This window comes from Myotis nattereri (genome assembly GCF_964212035.1).
Source record: "Myotis nattereri genome assembly, chromosome: 6".
Classification (NCBI taxonomy): domain Eukaryota; kingdom Metazoa; phylum Chordata; class Mammalia; order Chiroptera; family Vespertilionidae; genus Myotis; species Myotis nattereri.
In genome coordinates, this window is record NC_138081.1 from 43,080,256 (window position 1) to 43,101,609 (window position 21,354).

Genomic DNA, 21,354 nt, shown 5'->3' on the forward strand with positions numbered 1-21,354 from the left:
CCTATGACCAATTTCAATAGACATCACATCCAGAAGGAAAAAGTTATAAACCTAATTCCAAAAAGCACTGCAAGGATTATGGGCTTTAACTGACGTTCCAAGAGGCAAGAGCAGCCTACAGCTGAGAGTGCAGTATATGCAACACCGCAAGGCTTCTTTCCCTTTAGAGTTCTCCCCTCTGCGCTTCTCAAGGAAACTGCCCAAACTGCTCAGTCGCCACCTGTCACATTTCAACTCGTTTCTCCCTCTTCTCTCTTTATGTAGCTTTACATCCTCCCTGAGTAGCTTTACTTCCTCCCTGATCTTGGATGTCCATGACCAGGTAGCTTCAGTTGTCCTTACACAGAACCTTATATTCCACTTGTTCTGACTTTAAAAACATTTTTCTTCTCATAGTACAGTATACTGATCAGTCCAATGAAGGCTTAACAGAAAGAGCTCAGCAAAGAATTCATAAGACAGGAGAGGGGGGAAGTTTGCATATGCTTTTTCACTTTCAAGTTTCTCTTTTGCTTTCTCTCCCAAGTTTTCAATGTACGTAACACAGTGCTTTGAGGAACAGAAGATGGACCTAAATAATATTAAGGGTGAGGTGAGAGCTAAGCTTAAACAAATCACTATAGCAAATGACCTGCCATATGAGGAAAGACATTTTATTCTCTCAGTAGACACTGAAAACACTTATTGGGTAGGAATCCAACGTGTAGCTTAGGATGGAATTGTTCTTTGTCCTTCAGTGTCTTTGTTTGTCCCCAGCAATAATGTCCCTGTAAAACGATATTGCTAATCTAATATTGTATAGTTGCTTAGTCCTGGATCTTTTACAACCAGCTGCCATATAAGGTGATTCAGTATCTATACATAAGTAATTTTAAAAGAAACTCTACCAATGATGCAGTGACTTGAAGACATGCAGAGTATAAGTCAACTGCCTGTCAGAGTATAAATCAAATGCTCTGATAACTAACTGACCTGGCAAGTTTCATCTTGGATTTCCATTTTGTGCACCAGATATATCCTTTTGGGAAAGCTTAAGTGCTTTGGAAATGAAAACAAACTAAATTGGTTCTTCTGCAAAAGATAACACCAGGCATTGTTTACTTGTTTGAAAAGAAATTGGTTGGATTAATTTAAAAATTATTTGTCATGGTCTTAGTGTTTTGTGCTATTTTTATCACCTGTGTTTATCCCTTAAGAAGCAGACATTTTTCCACAGCCACAATATGAGGTTTTAAAAATAACAAACTAAATCACAAAATAAGAGAGACTCATTTAGGTGGAATCATCTTTCATCCTACCCCAACATTCCAAGCATTCTCACTCAAGTAATCTCTGGTTGTCTCTCTCCTTTCTTCAATAGCACTCACTATCCCTGCCCACCCCCACCACACACACCTGTCTCTCCCCACACCAGCCTCTGTACCCCTTGACATAGGGACTAGAGGGGCAATGTCTGCCACACAGAAGATGCTTAATATTATTTTTATTCATTCTATTCTATATTTACTTTTTATATTTTAATAATTTATAAAGATGCTTCTTCCAATAAATAGCATGGTATACTTTAATTGGCAGCCTTTTTTTCTTAATGGCATGTAAAATAATCATGCATCTGAAACTTGATATGTCTTCTACTCAATGAAAGATAGTGCTGAACTTTACCTAATGAAAGAGATTCATACAGGGTTTGGGGGAATCTGTTAATGTAGTTTAGTTAAAAATACAAACAGTAAGTGATCAAATGATAGAAATTCATAAATTTAGGAAAGAACTTTCCTAAAAAATTAGAGAAGCCAGAGTTACAATTCCAATGGTACATATTTGTTGAGCATTTATTTGCCAGGACTGTTCTTGGTGTTGTGAATATAGAGGTCTGTTTTTCTTCATAGCACCTTTTATCAACTGACACTATACATTTATTTTCAATTTCTTGTCTGTTTCCCCTACTATGATGTAAGTTCCACAGAACAGCCCTGTGGAGTTTACATCATAGTAGGGGAAACAGACAAGAAATTGAAAATAAATGTATAGTGTCAGTTGATAAAAGGTGCTATGAAGAAAAAACAAAGAGGTCTGGAATGAAATAGGGGGGGGAAGTGGAGGGAGATTGCTATTTTGGATGAGGTGATCAGGGCAGTCTTTGAGGATGTGGCCCTTGCACAGAGAAGGAAACAATGCAAGTGAGATGCCTCCCGGGAGTAGAATACTCTGAAAAAGGAAGAAGGGAGTAGACCATTCCAGAAAACAAACGCACATGCTGCCAGTGTCTGAGAACAGAAAGGAGGCTATTGTGCTGTAGCCAGTGAGCATGCGTTAGAGTTCTAGGAGGTGAGGCCAAAGGGCTTGTAGGGGCCTATCATGTAGGGCTTTAGAAGTCACTATAGGGACTTGGCTTTTATCCTGAACTATGTGGGAACCTATCAGGAGTTTTGAACAAGGAGTGACATGGCCTGGCTTATGTGTGGAGTTGTGCACTGATGTATGTGGATGGCAGTGAAGGGAGAATAGGGTGGGGTTGGCAAGATGGAAACAGAAAGAATAATAAGTAAGCTACTACTGTAATCCAGGTGAGTGGTGGTGGTAGCTGGGAACAGGGTGGTAGCAATTTTCTGGATAAATTTCAAAGGTAGAACTAATAAGTAAATAAATTAGATATGGAATATGGAAGAATGAAATCAACGGTGATAGCAAGATTTTTGATCTAAGCAACTGGTAGAATGGAGTTGGCATTTACTAAGATGGGGAGGAGTGTGGGGAGAACAGTTTGGAGAAGAAAAGAAAAACACAAGAGATCACTTTGGTTGTATTAAATTAGTGATGTCTGGTAATATTCAAGGGGAGATGTCTAGAAATGAGCCTATACTTTGGCAAAGAGGTAGAAGATGGAAATATAAATGGGGAGACGTGAACATAGATGTGGAATTTTAGGATATATAAAATCTCCTAGACTGTAGATTGAGGGTATAGAGGTGAGGGTGGGGACAGAGAGACAGAGCCTTGAGACAATCCGATGTGAATGATCAGGGAGAAGAGGAGGAAGCAGGAAAGGAAGCAGAGAGGAGCAATCAGGAAGGTGGATGGGAATCAGGACAGTGTAGGGTCCCAGATTACAAGTGAAGGATCAAGAGAGGAATAACTTTGCCAAATTCTACTGATGATAAGATAAAGACTGAGATGTGACTGTTGCTTTTTGGAAGCAAGGAGGTTATTAGTGACCTTTACGAAAGAGGATTCAGTGGAATGTAAGGACAAAACCAGGTTTGGAACAGTTAAAGGAAGAATAGGAGAAATGAAAATGAAAAACAGCAATTACAAACCACTCTTTCCAGAGGGATACAGACATGCAGTGTCAGCTAGAAAAGGATACAGGATCAACAAGAGGTTCTGTTTTACTTTAAAGGTAGGAGATACAGTGTGCTAATACTCATTAAGAAGGGGTACTCAATCTCTTTTCTTAGATCCTTCTCTCTAGTCTATCTGAATTAATTACTTAGTACAACTGAGGGGAAACATGCAATTGAGGTCAAAATTTGGCATCCTTTCTCAGTTAAATTCTGGAAGAAATATTACTTAGTTTTACCTGAGAATCAGTTTTTAAACGCTATTCTGATCTGCTTTGTTTCTTTTTATTTATTTATTTATTTATTTATTTATTTATATAATTTTTTTATTGCTTAAAATATTACAAAGTGTTTCTTAATAAGTAACATTCAGGGAAAGGGGGTGGTATTTTCACATACTTTTAATTAGAAGTAGAAAATAAAAGAGTGCGTTGTGCCAGCAAAATTTATTCATTTCAATATTAAATCACATCGACAGCAGAAGAACAAGGCCGTAGTCCAAAATGAAATAATCCCATCACTATGCTCCTCTTCTGCAATATCAGAGCTGACAGATAACAGTCTCCCCCTGACATCTGCTACAGTAGATGGCTGGCAGCAACGCTCACCACGTTGATTCTATTTACTGTAGAAGAGCTAGACTGAGTTAATGAGCGTTCTAGCCCAGTGGTTCAGGGTCCTGGCTGCGCATGTGACTTACCAGTGCCTGTGGCCCACCCTAGAGATTATGATTCATTTGGTCTGAGTTGGCAAGCAGACGTGGGTACGTTTTACAACTTCCCCAGGTGATTTTAATGTGCAGTGCGAGCTGAGAACCACTGCTTAGTATTTAAGCTTTTCACCTCAAGGTGAAAAAAAGTCATAGCTGACTATGAGTAAAAGGCTTGAAATTTGATCTAATCTCCAAAACAGAACACAGGAAATAGCCACCCTCACTTGAAGTAATCTAGCGTAGAATTCTCCTCTACCAGGGAGAGCACACTCCCATAACTCTGCTTGGGTGGCAGCTCCATGCGCTGCCCAGAGAGAGGGGGGGGTGGCTTGGCATCTGTGGGCAGGATTTTTCTTCTCCCTCTTGTGACTGAGATGACTATTGAAGGCCTCAGAGCATTCAGAAACAAATTGGTTTTTCTTTGTTCTTTAGACTCCATTTGACAGCAGGGTAGAAGGAAAAGCGAGGCTGCCATGAAGCTTACTTTAGGTGTTTGCTGGAGGGAGGGCAAGAAAGAGGAAGAGGCAACTGTGAACAAGAAAACACAAGGAGAACAAGAATGAAAAAGACAAAACTCAGCTGAAGCCAGATCGCTAGTGGCAAACTCACTTTTGGTTTTAACTGCCCACCTAATTCAGATAACAGTTGAGTTTTTGCTTGCATCAGACACACTGTAATATTATCTCTATTTTCTGTTGATAACAGCAGAAGGATGTTTTTTCCTCTGGATGGAACAGAGTGCCACAGTGAAGATCGTGAACTAAATACAATCTTTCATGCTTTATTTTTTTTAAGTGAACATATCAAGATTATATTGTCATATGATAAAACAAAATATGAAGCTTAGAACTGGATCACTTGGCCCTTTCTCTTCTTATCTCCTCCCAGTTCAAAATGCTTGCATCTCTTAATGGCCAGCATTCTTTTAGATCCGCAGTTAGGCTTAACTCATTCAAGTGTCAGCACAATCTTCTTTGTAGTTTTAGCCTTTTTTTTTTTCTTTTTTTTTTTTTTTCGGAAAATCAGCGTAGTCTGCCCACCATAGCCACTTTGCTCCCTGTCATAACACCGCCTTCCCTGCGCTTACAGAGAATCCCTGCCCTTCTTGTACTGTGTTACTTTGTGGGGTTGATGCTGGCCACACTTCCTACAGAAAGTTCCGCGGGTTTTAGGAAAGTTCACCATGTTTGTGAGGGCTATCAGCAGGGAAAGGAGGTCTTTCATGCTTTTATTTCCACTCAGAAATTTGATTTAGAGGACCAGAAAACAAATAAAAGCACTCTAATCAAAACAAAAATAAAGAACAAAGTTAAAGAACAAAAATGCACCCTCAATTTCACTGTCATTGCTCATCTATGTTTCTGTTACTCAATTCATTGTTCATACATAAAAGTGCTTCCATACGAGCATGACTACAGAATAGATGCATTCTGGCCTTCCATCTACCATCTATCTGTTTCTAGTTGCACGTCAGATGCAGGTGGGATTGCCACACTCAATCACACTCCTGGGCTGCCTCAGGCACATTATCTTCATCAGCCCCTCCTTATGGTACTTATTTTCTTGGTTAGTTCCCTTCCTTTCAGATTCCATTCCCTTACTCCACCCTGACACCCATGCTCATACATATAAGGTATTTTCTCCCAATACATGTTATCTACTTTTAGTTACGTACATATTTATACACAAACCATATACACTATTTATAATGAAAGTGCTTCTAAATGTATATTAATGCAATTAAGTTATAAATAATATTCAGTTTTGTTTTATCTTTTTAAATCTCCCATCATGTCTTGGAGAATTCTGCATGTAAAAACGTGTAGTTTTTCTTTTACTTCTTTTGCCTGCTGAATAGTATTCCATTGTTTACTTATATCCTATTATATTAACCTTTTTAAAATAAAGTCATCATAATTTTCATTTTAATAACTATATAACAGTCCAAGACACTGCTGTATCAATTTAAATTTAATTATTTTTCTACTATTGCTTATTTAGATTGTGTAAAGTACTGTAATCAGTCTGTATATACACATGTATCTACTCTATACACGTATTAGTTTGCTAGGGCTGACATCTCAAAGTACCACAGACTAAGTGGCTTAACCAACAGAACGTTATTTTCTCGTAGTTCTGGAGGCTAGAAGTGCAAGATAGTGGTGTAAGCTGGGCTTATTTCTTCTGAGGCCTTTCTCCTTGGTGTGTGGACGAATGTCCTCTATAGGAAGCAGCCAATGAACGCATGAATGAGTGGAACAACAGGTCAATATCTCTGTCTCTGTCTCTCTCTTTTCCCCTTCCTCTCTAAAATCAATTTAAAAAAAAGAATAAATGAGTATATTAACTGCCTTTAAAATTATAGCACTTAGAAATAATTTTTCCTTCTTGAATTTTATTTGCTTGGATACAAGATTCAAAATATTTCACAACATAATACTTTTGCTTTAAAAACCTCAGCCTGAGGTAAACTTTTAAAAGTATCTGGATTAGAAGGTGTGAGATAAGACTGGATAACTATGAAATAAACTAAGTTTATTTTCTGCTCCTATTCATTGCTCAGTCTGCCGTAGCCTCCTGAGCATGACGAGGTTGTAGGGGGCACACCCTTAGATACTTCCACTGGTGCTGGTGATGGAAAGGGGCAGGAGATGCCATAGCTTTCACCAGGTCTTTATGAGAAGGAAATAGGATGTCTGAGGCAAACACCACTGCCATTCGTTTGAAGTTCATTTTTAGGTTAATAATGTAGTGAAACATACAGTACTTTTCATAATATGAGTTAGTGCAGCCATTCTCAACTACTCCTTTACAAAGTCTGGAGTAAGCAAAATCCCTTGTCATAGATCAAGATCTCTTAATTAGAGTCCTGTGGATAGACATGCATGAGATCTTTGGGTCAAGGTTGAAAATCTATGCAAAACTGCATGTCTATCCATAAATTTTCCTAGGTAAAGGGTTCATAGTTTCTTTAGACCCTCAAAGAGATCTGCAATTCAAAAAAGGTAAAAGCAAACAAGCAGTATGTTGGATAAAAATAAAAACTTGGCAGGTCCTACCTCATTTGCTAGTAAAGATTCTAGTGCTCAGAGCAAGAAACCCAGGTAAATAGCCCATATTTCTGTGTGAGCTTTCTACATGTCACACTATTTTTATAGGAAAGAAAACTCATAACAAAGTATAGTATAAACATTTTCCCTAAAAATCATTAGACTCAAAAAGTGTCCATCGATTATGAATCTTTGCTTTCTAAACATGCCCATTCATTTCCTGTGCAAGAACAAAATCATCTGTGTTGCACAGTCAGACTCCACCTGTAGATACAGATCTGAGAAAAACTCGCCCCAAAGGAACAGAGCGGTAGAGACTAGGTCTACTGCCTTGTTTCATTTCTGTTCTGGGCATCAACACCAGGGTTTTTTTCATAGCCACACAAGTGTCACGACCACCACAAGCCTGAATGTGTCACTGAAACCTGTGAGTGTGAACAGTGCAATGAGTTACATATGGGGAAGAAGGAAAAGGGAAGGGAAGAAGCAAAGAGAACAACTGAAAGTCCTCGCTAAAGACAAGAGATTTACAAAAAGCTATTTGAATACTAGAAGTAATATTATTTCCATTCCATACTAAGATAGAGAAAAGTTGGGCAAAAAAGGAGAATAGAGAGGAATAAGGGTGTGTGCATGTGTGTGTGCGTGTGTGTGTGTGTGTGTGTGTGTGTGTAAAGGACAAATGACGTGGAAGAGATTCAACAAGAATAAAAAATGTCAAATTCTTAAGTGTGCTTAGGGAGTAGAGGCCCCTTTGTCAAGTAACAAACACAGTCCCTGCCTCCTGTGACAGTGGAGGTAGGGCAATATTATTTGGCCAATGTCATGATGATAAATCAGTTTATTTAGGATAACCCACTTTCAGTATCTGTCTCTATGGCCTACAAGTGAGGCATTGGGTCTGTGGTGGTGAAAAAACAAAAAAGCATCATAGGCTATTGTCAAGTCAGGTGCTGCCTAAAATGCCACTGGGAGTGGGAGGGGGAAAAGAGTCACATGCAGTCATTCATTCATCTACGGAGCTGGGTTCTCAGGACGCAGTGATGAATTAAGTTGCAGAGAGTCCCTGCCCTTCAGCAGATGAACTTCACATTGAGCAAGGGAGTGTTGGGGCACCTGTAGTTAAAATAAAAATAAATGTAATGGCAACTTGCATTTGTCAACTTGGCTGGGCCATGGTGCCCAGCTATTTGGTGACACATTATTCTGGATGTTTCTGAGAGGGTGATTTGAATAAGATTTACATTTAATTTGTTGGACTTTGAATGAAGCAGATTGTCCTCAATAATAGATGAGTCTCATCCAATCAGTTAAAGGCCTTACCCTGAGCAAGTAGGAACTTTGCGGCAGATGGCAGATTTGGACTGCAGCACAGGCTCTTATCTGGGTCCTTAGCTGGCCAGCCCGCCCTGCAATTTTGGACCTGCCAGCCTCCATACACACACACACACACACACACACACACACACACACACACACACACACACCCTATTAGTTCTTTTTCCCTGGAGAACCCTAACTAACACAATAACCTAATAAACTAAACTAATCTAACCTAACTAAAGCAGGTATGAAGTTACACTGCTGATGTCATGTAGAAGACTTTACACATATTCAGTCAAATCTAGCAGGAGACAGACTGTCCTGGAGTTACCACTTAGGGGCCAATAGGGAGACTTCCAAAAAGCTACTTTCTGCTGAGGGTGCCAAGAGAGTAACAGTGGGTGACCTATCTGCCAAGGATATTTTAGGAGGTTAGGGCATTTCTTAGGAGTAATACTGCTCCAACTCCAGCAGATAGCCTTGAAAACATGTTTACCTACCATGAATTGTTTCATTGTTTTTTAACAGATAATTACATATTTCATTAGATAGAGAATAACACCTTTACAGACTTGGGAGTATAGCAATTCTAAAAGCCCAGGGATTCTGATGAGAAAGAGGGTTCTTGCTCGAAATGTGGAGAATTAGCCTGGTCCGGTATTCTTTTTGATTAATGAGGGCCAACTCCATGGCATATACTGTGCAGGGGCTGAGGAAAATAGAGGATATGGTGTTCGGTAAGCATAAAACCTTCTTAGAGGAAAAATGCGTGGGTGCCCAAATGTTAAAATAGAGTTCAAGAGTTTAAAAATTATGCAAAATAGCTATACGAGGCAACATACTTAGCAGCATATGTTCTTGGGTGAATAAGTTTAAAAGGATGGTCAAAAAAGGTCAGGAAAAGCTCTCGTTGGGCTGCAGTGCTCAGAAGAAAGGGGAGCTTGCCAGAGCCTCCAAATGGAACCTGTAGAATTAGGGGTGACCTTTATATGAAGGGGGACATGTAGGGTAGCCTTTAGTTTAATATGACTGAAACACACCCACACATTTCTAATGTGAATATCAAAAACGTGGTAGAAGCCCTATCTGGGTGGCTCAGGTGCTCAGAGCATCATCCCATACACCAAAACGTTTTGGGTTTGAGTCCCAGTCAGGGCACATTTCCAGGTTGCTGGTTCAATAATCCCCAGTTGGGATGAGTATGGGAGTCAACGAATCGATGTTTCTCATATCAATGTTTCTCTCTCTCGCCCTCTCTCTTTTCCTCTCCCCTTTTCTCTCTAAAAATCAATAAATATATCCTTGGGTGAGGATTAAAAAAATGTGGTACAAGTAACACAAAAAACTATGCCAGTAGAGAAAAGTTATCTTAGTTTCTGGGTTGAATGAAAACAATATTGTAAATTTAAAAAAAATATTTTGATATACTCCTTTTTTCCTTTTCTCAGATCCTTATGACTTAGAACGAATAGATGATTAGGAACATTTTATTTTTTATAAATTGTATGGAACATTAATCAAGTTTTTGTCTGAGGTCATAAATTATTACTTTATCTAGCAATATTCTCAAGTTACTGCAGATGGTATGCCATTTGTAAGGAGTCTAAATTTTGTAAAAACAATGATAACTATTTAATGTTTAATTACCTTTGTTAAATCCTGATGGCCCAGCTACAAAGAAAACCCTTGTTTATAAATAACTCTTCCTATTTAAAATAAATCCCCCCCCCCAATATTGGAATGAAGTAATTAGATAGCAAGAGCTCTTGGTTCATGCCAGCTGAGCAATGTCTCATGGCGTTACTATAAGTGCCATATTGTTACTTGATGACGGGCCCCCTAATGTTTTGGATTCTGAGCTGATTCTGGGTCTCGTTTCACTCAGTCATTCCTTGCCCTGCCCTCACGCTGCTCTGTTCCAGGGAGATGAGGGTGGGGTGCTGATCACTGTAGGTCAGATTCAAAGGCCTCTGTCCCACCTGGTTTCTGGCTGGGTTTGGCCAGCAAGGGCACAGGCAGGAAGTGGTAGGAAGAAGTAGGAAGCTATTTCCCTTCCTCTCTTTGTGCCTAAAGTCACTAAAGCACAAACCTCAGCATCATAAATCTTCCCATTTTCCACTTCTGCCTTATGGACAATGCTTTCTGGAATACACACTACTAGAAGAGAAGGTAAGACAATGTCTTCTTAAAATTAAAATAATAGTAATAATAATAATAATAATAAATGAATAAAATAAACCAAATGCAAGTCAAGATAAGAGAAACTAGCCTGCAAAGAATTTTTTTTTTTTTTGCATTTTCTTAGCAAACCACAAAGGATCCTTAAGAACCTTGGAAATGGTTGGAAGTAACAATCACAATTATTTCTAACTCTTCTCACCAAAGCATCTCTATTGGGAGTTACTCTAAAGCTATCAGGGTTTAATAACTATTTTTGAAAGTTCTTTCAGTAATAAAAATTACCTTTCCTGTGAGAGACTAAGAAAGATGTTGCATGCTTAGTTTATGGTATTTCCATAAATTTCAAAGAAGACACTGGCCATATTCAATAAACAGATTATCTTCTAAACAAATAGCATGATTCTCTGTATCAACTAATCACAGACTACGCTATTGTATCAACCAGAAACTTCACTCTTTTCCTTCCAAAAAACGTACACACCTCCCAAACATTCTGTTTTCTCTGTATACTAATCTTACTTATTAGGATATTTATCATTGGAGCACTATTTTTCTTTCCTTTCTTGGCTATTTCTGGTTGAATTATTTAAGCTGTTTGGAACTATTAAATTCCCTTAGGAAATAACTATTGATCTCCATTTAGAGCATGAAGGTGACTCTCAAGCACCTTTTCCTAGTACATCTGAGAAATGCAACATAAGGAAGCAAGGCTACAAACCGCAGCTCAAACTGAAAACTAAACAAGCAGTAGACTGTATCCTAACAAGAGTCATTGGGGCCATCATTTTGTAAATGGTGGAAGAATAGTTCAATGAATTTTAGTTTCTGCATGCCCAAAGCATGGGTTTTTAGTGACTGAGCCTGAGTCAGTATTAAAGTGTTTGAGGTCTATGCTTCATTAGCATATTTTTTTTTCTGTGACATTCTACATATCTGGAAGGATTCATATGCATTCTAAAATATTCTTGATCATTCAGACCTGCCCTGCCTCAGATAAATTAAGTTGTGATATTATCTTTTTGTCAAAAGATGACAATACTATTTACCACAACTTGTTTTCCACTATGTAGAGATGGTGTGATTTTCCTCTGGGTTCTGAAGTCTAAGTTTGATGTCCCAAAAAAATACTTTAAATTTAGAACTTGGTAAAATATATGTTTCCTGGGATTTTTTATTATGAGGAATAAAAAAGGAAGGGCTGACTTTCATTATAGGTCTAATGAAAAAATGCCGCTGGCTAGTCATAGGTTTCTGAGGGTAATGGAAAAGGCAAACATTCAGTCTATCAACTAAACCTCAAATCTATATTGATGTCTATAAGAGAAAAACTTGACGTTAGACAGCCTAAGGTTTTCTTCTAGCTCTGAAATATTGTGATTGCAATAGTGTGGTTTCCTTACACTCTCTGGTCTTGTGATGTGGAGTTCTTAATGATCCAATGTTTATCTATCCCCTTTCTCTATATTTCTCTCTGTCTTTTCATTTAGAAAAACATATTTATAAATGATATATTTTCAAGAAATTTCATTGTCCAAGTTTTTTCTTACTTTGTCACAGAAGCCATCAATGCCATGGAAATTCTCTGGGACTTTATGAATATTTCTCAACATCTTGTGTCCTTTCCCAGGGCATATGAACATTGAGTGAAAGAAAAAGGTAAGACTTCTGGCCCTAGCTGGTTTGGCTCAATGGATAGAGCATTGGCCTGCAAACTGAAGGGTCCCAGGTTCAATTCCGGCCAAGGGCACATGCCTGGGTTGTGGGCTTGATCCCCAGTAGGGGACCTGCTGGAGGCAGCCGATCAATGATTCTCATCATTGATGTTTCTCTCTCTCTTCCCCTCTTCCTTTCCCTCTGAAATCAATAAAGAAATATATTTTTAAAAAAAGACTTCTGCTTTCAGTTACAATAGATTTTTTCTCTCACAGTAACAAGAAAAGACGCCACTACCCCCCAAAATAAATAAATAAAAACCACACTTTTCTATGCAGGAATAGTGGCAACAAGGAAATCTTAATAAACTATATTCCAGAGAGAAATGAACCAATCTCAGGTGAGCTGAGAATGGCAGCAGCTTCTATTCCTGAATTCAGGGCCCAGGTGAGCTTCCAGAGATGGGAAACTTTGTGGGGATGAGGGAAAATAGCCAGGCTTTCCTTGGATGACTGGGCAGGTGGGTTGAATTGAGAGCCTGGAAGAATTCGGCCCAGCAAGTCTATTTGCCCAAACTTCCTCACACTGACAGAGCAGCAGTGGGGGAGGTGCTCGTGGGCAGGGGGCAGCCACATGGTCCTGGGCCTTTTCATAGTGATTGGATTCTGGGGCCATCTGAAAGTGATCCCAATATATCTGAAACTGCAGTCAACCCCTCCCAGGTCAAACACCAACCAGATCAGAAAAGCTCTAATGTTCTTTCATTCACAGTGTTTGGAATCTACATTAATAAAAGAGAAACATGCAAATTAACCATCACCCCATCACCCCGCCACTCTACTACACCCACCAGCCAATCAGAGTGACTATGCAAATTAACCCAACAAAGATGGAGGTTAATTTGCATACGCAGGTGTGGAGGGAAGACTGAAGACGACTGAAGATGGTGGTGGCCACAGAGCTGGAGCAAGCATGGAGGCTTGGGTTGCTCCTGGCGATGGAGGAAGCCAGGCTTCCCACGGGTCCTGTACTCTGCTCAAAGAAGGGCTAGGGGCCTGGGTCACCAGGGCTCCACTAAAGGAGGGGCTGGGGGCCTGGGCTCCCTCAAGGAATGGCTGGGGGCCTGGGTCGCCAGAGGCAACCCAGGCTTTCAGCCAGCCCTGGCCTCTGCTCGAGGAGCTGGAAAAAAAAAAAGGAGGGGCCGGGAGCAGCCAGAGGGGAGAAGCCAAGCCTCGCTGCTGCGGCCGGACCAAAGGCCTGGGCCCCGGGTGCCAGAGGAAAACCGGGGACAGCAGCCAGCGGAAGGAAGGCCTACTGCACGAATCTTCGTGCAACGGGCCACTAGTGTGTGTATATAAATGACTAAATGGGAAAATTCATATTTCTTCCACATTTCACATCTCCCAGCTTGTCAGCCAGTATTTAAAGATCCTTTGGTACAGTAGCATCCGTTTCCTATGTGTTTAAACTTTTCTGATTGTAAATTGTATCATTATGTAAGTCTTCACTATTATTTAAAAATAAATATTCTTGCTTGAGAAGAATGACTAGAAGCAAAGTGGCGAGATTAATTGATTTTATGTGATCTTTGGATGTAACACATTCTTGGGTAAATGGGGACAAAAATAAAAAAGAACAGCTTTGAAGATCATTGAATGTGGTGATAAACCACAAAGCCTTAGACCAGTGGTTCTCAACCTGTGGGTCGCGACCCCTTTGGCAGTCGAACGACCCTTTCACAGGGGTCACCTAAGACCATTCTGCATATCAGATATTTCCATTACGATTCATAACAGCAGTAACATTACAGTTTTGAAGTAGCAACGAAAATAATTTTATGGTTGGGTCACAACATGAGGAACTGTATTTAAAGGGCCAGAAGGTTGAGAACCACTGCTTTAGACAGTACTATATGATTCTCCTGTAGCACCACTTTGGAATGAAAATGAAAGAGGAAAAGTGCAAGTGAGGATGGAGAAAGGGGTTGGGGACCTGGGTCAGGGGGTGGGTATGGAGGACTGGGAATGGATTTACTTGAATGACTCTAGTGCTGTGCAGAAAAGAGACCAGAAAAATTAACAAGAAAGAAAACAAAAAGAACACACTCATAAAATTCTAGGAGTTACTCTTCAGCAAGTTCAATGTAAGGTTACTTTCAGCTTGCATTTGAATAACTGTCTGGTTTTTATTCTGAAAGGCTTCTAAGACTATATCCATCACTTTCCCTCTTGGACTCTTAGGCACCCTGAAGAAGCAGTCTTTGCTTCTTGAAGAGCTACAGCCAACAAGTCTCCCTTTACTTTCCAGCTGAGACGAGAAAAAATCAAACAGACTGGGATGCTCTCCGTTCTCTCTCCATCCCCTCCTCCTTTTCCTATATCAGCAATCACAACCTCTATTTCTGCAGTCAGAAGCATGCATCTACTTTGGCATCCCATCATTATCTTAGTTCCATTTTGAAACCTAGACTTCTCTCCTAATGAGAGAAGGCAAGACTTGGAATTTTATACTAAATATTTGGCCAGAGAACAGACCAGAAGGTAAATTTCTTAAAAAAAAAATTGACAACCCTGAAAGAGTTAATTAATTTCCCATATGATCATGGTTGACTCAGGATCCTGCTTGATTCTACCTGGGGTCCAAATAAGATGTGAATTAAGCTTGAAGGAATCACAGTAAAAAATTTAAGTGATTGTTAACTTAGGCAGCAACTATATTTTGTTAAACATATATAAACATGATACCCAACATTGCCGTTACCCCTACCACCACCCAAGAAAAAAGTTCTAGCCATATGTTAAACTGCAAGAACTGGTAGAAATATCTGGACAGAGTAAGAAAAGTCTTTAAGTATTTGCTTCCTTTTTAGGCAAATTATTAATGGCCATCAGAAAGTGAAGTGATTTGAGAAGAGAAACTGCATACCAGCTGCTGCTGGAGCCAACTCATTACAACATTCCACATGATATCTCACTAATACAGGTGCATGAACAAGGGCTTCAACCCTTTACAATTAGGCTTTTAAATTATTTTCTAAGACACAGTTGTGCATGTAAGTTATTGAATGTATAAATGATAGCGAGAAACAAATTTCCAGGTAGGTTTCATACCACCAATTTCAACATCCCCCTTGATGTCTCAACACTGAATCATTTTCATCCTCTGAAAAGACAGGGCTGTCCTTCAAAAGGAAGAGTAATTGCTACTGTCAATTTAATAATCTGTTTCCCCCACTAGAGTGTGAGCACCTCCTAAGCTAGGACCGGATGTTTGACTTTTGTACCCACGGGACCTAGCATAGAGCCCACCATCTGGCAGGTAAATGCTCAGTAAGTGTTAGTTAATGGATAATAAGGAGGAGGCACTCACCAGCATAATTTGAAGGTGCTTCCCAGTGACTCATTTGGGTGCTGAACCTTTCATTATTAGGCTCTTCTTTGGGTTATAACATTAATGGAACTCTCCTGTTATTAGTAGATGCAAAAGTGGACTTGAACAAATTCAGAGATCTCCCCTGTTCCTGAGTAGAATGACTCAACATTAAGAAGATGTCAGCTCTCCCCAACTTAACTGATAAATATCCAATCCCAATAAAATACCAATAGGCTTTTTTAATGGAATAATACAAGTCGATACTAAAGTTCACATGGAAAACAAACGTGAGAATAATCAGGAAAACAATGAGAAAAACAAACGGTGAGGGGGATGTAGCCCTACCTAAAGCACACTGTACTGTAAAGATTCTATGACTTAAACATTGTGGTGCTGGCACATGAATAAACAAACAGACCGCAGGAAAAAAATACAAATAGATCCAAGGACGCATGGAAATTTAGTGCATGATAAAGGTGCATCTAGAATTACTGGAGCAAAGATCAACTTTTTAATAAATGGTAGCCGCTTTAATAGATGGGCAAAAGATAAAATTAGATCAATATCTTGCTTCATATATAAGAATAAACTCCAAATAGGTCAGGAATCTTAATGAATGAAACCACATAAGTATTAGAAAAAAGCAGCAGCAAATTCCTCTTTAAACTGACTGTTTGAAAAGGCTTCCTAACTATGATTCAAAATCCAGAGACAATAAAAGAAAATATTGATAAATTTGACATGTTTTTAATTGCTTGGCAAACACCATAAAGTTAAAAGGAAACTAGCAAACTGGAATAAAATACTTGTAATGTACTTATCCCACATAGAAGCCTAAAATCTTGAATATATAAGAATGCCTAAAACTGAGAGATAAAGGACCAAAACCCAAAGGAAAAGTGGTAAAACGATATGAATAGTCAAGTCACAAAAATATATACAAAGGACCCAAATATAAACATATGGCCTTTAAACACATGTAAAGATATTTAATCTCACTCATAACTAAATTAATGCAAATTAAACCAACACTGAGTTACCACTTCTCACCAATCAGATTGGAGAAAATCTGAAAGTATGACAACATATTATATTGGCCAGACTGTGAAGAAATAGACATTCTCTTACAGTGCTAGGAATGCACCCCGGAGCAAATTTACTGGATGGGGAATTTGGCAATAAGTAACAAAGCTATATGTGCATTTCCCCATATATAAGAGAGGGTATGAATAAACCGTGGCATAGCCACACAATAGAGTACTGTGCAACTGTATAAAAAATAAGTACAATCACTATGAACTGCTAAGTGATTTCCAGGATATATTGCTAAGTACAAGAAACAAAATTCAAAAGATCATCTCCAGTATGTTCTCTTCATTAAGAAACAATATAAAATAAGGAAGTATACAAGAAGAAAATATAAGAACAAAAAATCAGAAATATCAATAGAAAGAGTTATCCACAGAGATTAGGTGGGAATAAGGTGGAAATAATGGGGGAAAGTATAACTTTATAAATATTTCTGATATTTAGAACCATGGTAATGTTTCACATAATAAATATACAACTAAAATTAAACTGGACATTGGGAAGCCCAAAATGTAATTTAAACAGAGCTAACCTCACTGTATTATGATGAATAACAGCCACACCGAAGACTTGGGAAAGAAAAGAACTAACCCCAGTACCTTTGAAAGCAGTAGGTTATTATGTATGGAAGGCTAAAGAAAAAAACACAAATGTTGTATTCTCTTTATTAAATTGGGTTCCAACAGGTAATGGGTTAGTAATTCTGAAGCTATGCTTATGTATTCTAGGACTGAGCGAATAATAAAAATATTTTAGATAATAATCCTCTCATAACATCACTCATAACATCAAATCCACTCATAACATCAAATAGTGCTATAGGCTAAGCTAGTGCTCCACCTATATTGATGTCAATACATTGTGTAGTTCTGAATGTTAATCATTAAGATTAACCTTCTAGCAAATTAACCCACATGAGTAAAACTACATATGAATGAAGGCACCTTCCTTATAAAGAGGTAAAATCATTGCTGGCACAATTATTTCCCATATAGGTTTGAAATTCAGGCACAGAAAAAAAAAGACATTTGCATTCTCAAAAAGGTAGGTTTAATAATTATAATGATAACTAGAGGCCCAATGCATGAAATTCGTACAAGGGGCTTGGCCCTCGCCGCCCAGCTTTGTCCTGAAGGTTGTCTGGAAGGACATCCGGAAGGTCATTCGGCCGTCCAGTCTAATTAGCATATTACACTTTTATTATTATAGTTACCACATATTGAGCATTATTAGGTACCATATACTGTTCACAAAGTATTTCATTTAACCTTCTTTAAATAGCACTTTTATGCTGTTTAAAGGTTAGGACATGTTTACAGAATAGGAATTGAAGATAGACTGTGAAGTAACTGCCCAACATCAATCTATCTAACATCAGAACTCTCAAACACAGTCATCATGCCAGACCCTTCATGCCCACCAACAGGGTTCCCTGATTCCTGTGCTATTGCTTCATTTCCCTGCACTCTGCTCCCTTACGACCACTACAAACCAAGAGTAACTCAGTGTCCCATCAGGAGAAGAGCAGGATAGAGCGATTCATTTTTCTTATCTGGATAGAGCTTTGGGGTACTTATCTTTGTGATCTTATTTGGCACCTTATATTTTCCAGAACTCAGTCCATTTAATATACTCTTAAAGGAGAAGACTGAACATAATGGGAAAAAGTATTTCTAAGGTTCTACCAAAAAATTTCAGAAGCTGGAAAAGATTACATCTTTTATCAGAAGGCTTATTTTTAAAGTTTTACCAGTTTCCAAACTTATAATTGCTTTAGCTACATAATTCAAGGAATCCCTAAAGTGCTGGATTCTCAAGAAGTAAAAGCTATTCCATGACCCAGGGGCCAGAGATGGCTGCAAGGAACTCAGTTTCTTTGCTCGTTCCAACCTCTAGGTAATTCCCTTCAACTCTCCACCCTCCCTTTCTTTGTCACTTTCTTTGTCACTTTGTCACCATGCATTCTGTCCCCCCCACCAAAAAAAAAATGTCAAATGCCTATTATCCAGAGTCATTTCCTTAATTCACAGATTATAGAGGAGAAATTCAAAGTTAAAAATCATTCAGACTAAAAAAACAAAAAAACAAAACATAAACAAGCAGCCTAGCATAGACATCAAAGAAAAAAAAACTATGCTGGGAAGACCACCTGATACTTTGTTCAGAAATGTACCCCTTCCAACCAAATTATTCCTTTAAGACAAATAAAGACACTCATTCCTCAACTGTGCTGTGTCCTGCACCACAGCCTTCAACCCACAGCTACGTAATCGCCTGTATACTCAACCACTCCAGTCTGTTCTCCAGAGGATTGTCTAGACTTTTTAGAAAAACAGCAATGGCTCTAGAAACAGGAGACCTCTACTGGAAATAGCAATGAGGTGACTTAAGTGCTACCATGGGATAATATTTAAGATTTGGCATGTGGTATATGGCTTCCATGTTTTATAGAGCATTCTGACCTAAAATCCTAAGAAATAATAAAAAACAAACAAACATGGGATTTTGTTGCAAATTCTATATAATTACTTATAGATGATATTCTGCCAAATATGTTTGTAGATGTGACATAAATCTGAACTTGGAAAAATATTTTTTATTTAAGTATGTGTCATTGCTATGGTTTGACTTGCGGGGAGTTTTAGGTTGGTCCAATTTACTTTGTTAATCCTCACCTGAAGAAATTTTTTCACTGATTTTTAGGGAGAGTAGAAGAGAGAGGGAAAGACAGAGAGAAACATTAATGTGATAAAAATGCAGCGATTGGTTGCCTCCTGCACAAGCCCCGACCAGAGCCCAGGCTGGGGAAAAGCCTGCAACCAAGGTACATGCCCTTGACAGGAATCAAACCCGGGACCCTTCAGTCCAAAGGCTGACGCAAATCCCCTGACCAAGCCAGCTAGGGTGGTCCAATTTACTTTGAGTCAGACAAACAGATGAACTCTTTCTGAAATAGGATTTGTTGACAACTCAACCATTTTTCAAAACTTGATTTCTTCCTAAATTTCAAGTTTCAGGATTATACCATTGGACAATTAACTGTGTTTTTTATTTAATGCCTTGCCCTAGTACAAACAACTCTGAGATAGCTTATGGAAATCGTATTTTTTTCCCCTAAAGATAAAGAAATTAGAGCAAAGTGAAAAGAGGGAAAAGAAATGCTTAGGAAAGTAATCCACAAAAATGCATGCCTCAAGTTTCTACACAGCAAGAAGGGAAACCACATAGTAAATTCTGGACTCTGTGGTAGCCAAAGCAAGAAGGGGAATAGTCAGCTATGGAATTCATATTGTTAAAAACCAGAGGTAATATGTTAAATACTTCACAAGTGGGACAGCGCAAGCCCAGGTTGACCCGCTGTTCATCTTGAAAAGGTAGGAGGACATCACAAGATGTAGAATTTTCCAATAAGAAATGCCACCCCCTTTGCCACCATTAGATTAAAATTATGTGAGTACATGTTTAGAGAAAGATTCCTCTGTAAGTCATACTCTTTGTTTAAAAGGAAAGCATGGTTTTCTTTCTTTGTTTCTCATGATTTAAAACAGAAACTTGGTCAAGACTTCAACTTAAAATTTAAATCTCTGATTTCCTTTGGTGATGTTTTAAAGTTAAAAGTAGGAGAAAATCTTCCAAATATGTCTATTGGCCTTATTTCCTCATAAATCTCATATGTAAACACTCAGAGAGTTTATTTTATGGTAAGATTTCTTTAATCTGAATCCCAGTGAGGGTATCTTTGGCATGAAAACACTAGAATGCTACAAAATTGAGAAAGATGAGTTCCATGAACAGACTTCTAATTAAGTATTGAATGAATGTGTTGTCCTCAATTCCCTGGGAAATGGCTTCCAGAACAGCTCCTCAAACAGAAACCAGCAAAACAGAAAGGGCTGCACGGAAGTGAAAATTCTGCAAAGTAACACGAGGAGGCACGTTTATTCCTCACACAATCAATTTCATTCTCGGAAAGGTGCAGAAAAAATAAGTGTTGGGGATAAAGTGAGGGTTGCACCCTAATCTCCCCTTGGCTTCTCATGGAATCCTTTTTTTTTTTTTTTTTTTAAGGGAAATTGATTCCAATCATATGGAGAGGTTGAGAAATGTGCTTTCCAGAAGTGCCTCTGACCCCAACTGAAAGAGGGGACTTCCCAGATTTTTCTAAATGAAGAATCCCAGAAACACAACAATCATTTCCAGATTCCACAGTCTGCATACCATTAACTCTTCCTTCACGAGGAACTCTAAAGTGTGAGGGACATTAAGGACTTTGACCAAGTAATGCAAAAATTTACTTAAGTGGTCTTTGTTTAACAGATCCATTAAATTTAATCAGATTTGGGGCTTTAATAGGTGATCTTTTTAAGTTTTAGCTTAAGTCCTGGGGGCCACTAGTAGACTTTGAAGGAAGGAAAAATGGAGACCAGGAAAGGGGCTGCGACAGACGAAGAAAGAAAATAGAGGAAGAATATGAGATAAGAAAATGAGAAAGAAGAGGTAGCAAATCATACATTTTCTGTGCTATGACGGTAATACGTGCTAGATTCTGAGAAGATTCCAGAACAAATATTCTATAAAGATAAAAATTGGATTGACCATTTTCGGGGTGAATAAATTTCAAAAAGAAGAAAAG

The 21,354-nt window shown here is 38.6% G+C and overlaps 1 pseudogene across 1 annotated transcript; it reads right to left on the minus strand.

Moving 5' to 3' along the window:
* Nucleotides 1–4,896: 4,896 nt before the first annotated feature.
* On the minus strand, nucleotides 4,897–5,238 carry LOC308520809 (ribosomal protein eL42-like; annotated as a pseudogene). Its single transcript has one exon. The product of its transcript is annotated as a ribosomal protein eL42-like (transcript).
* Between the last annotated feature and the right edge of the window lie 16,116 nt (nucleotides 5,239–21,354).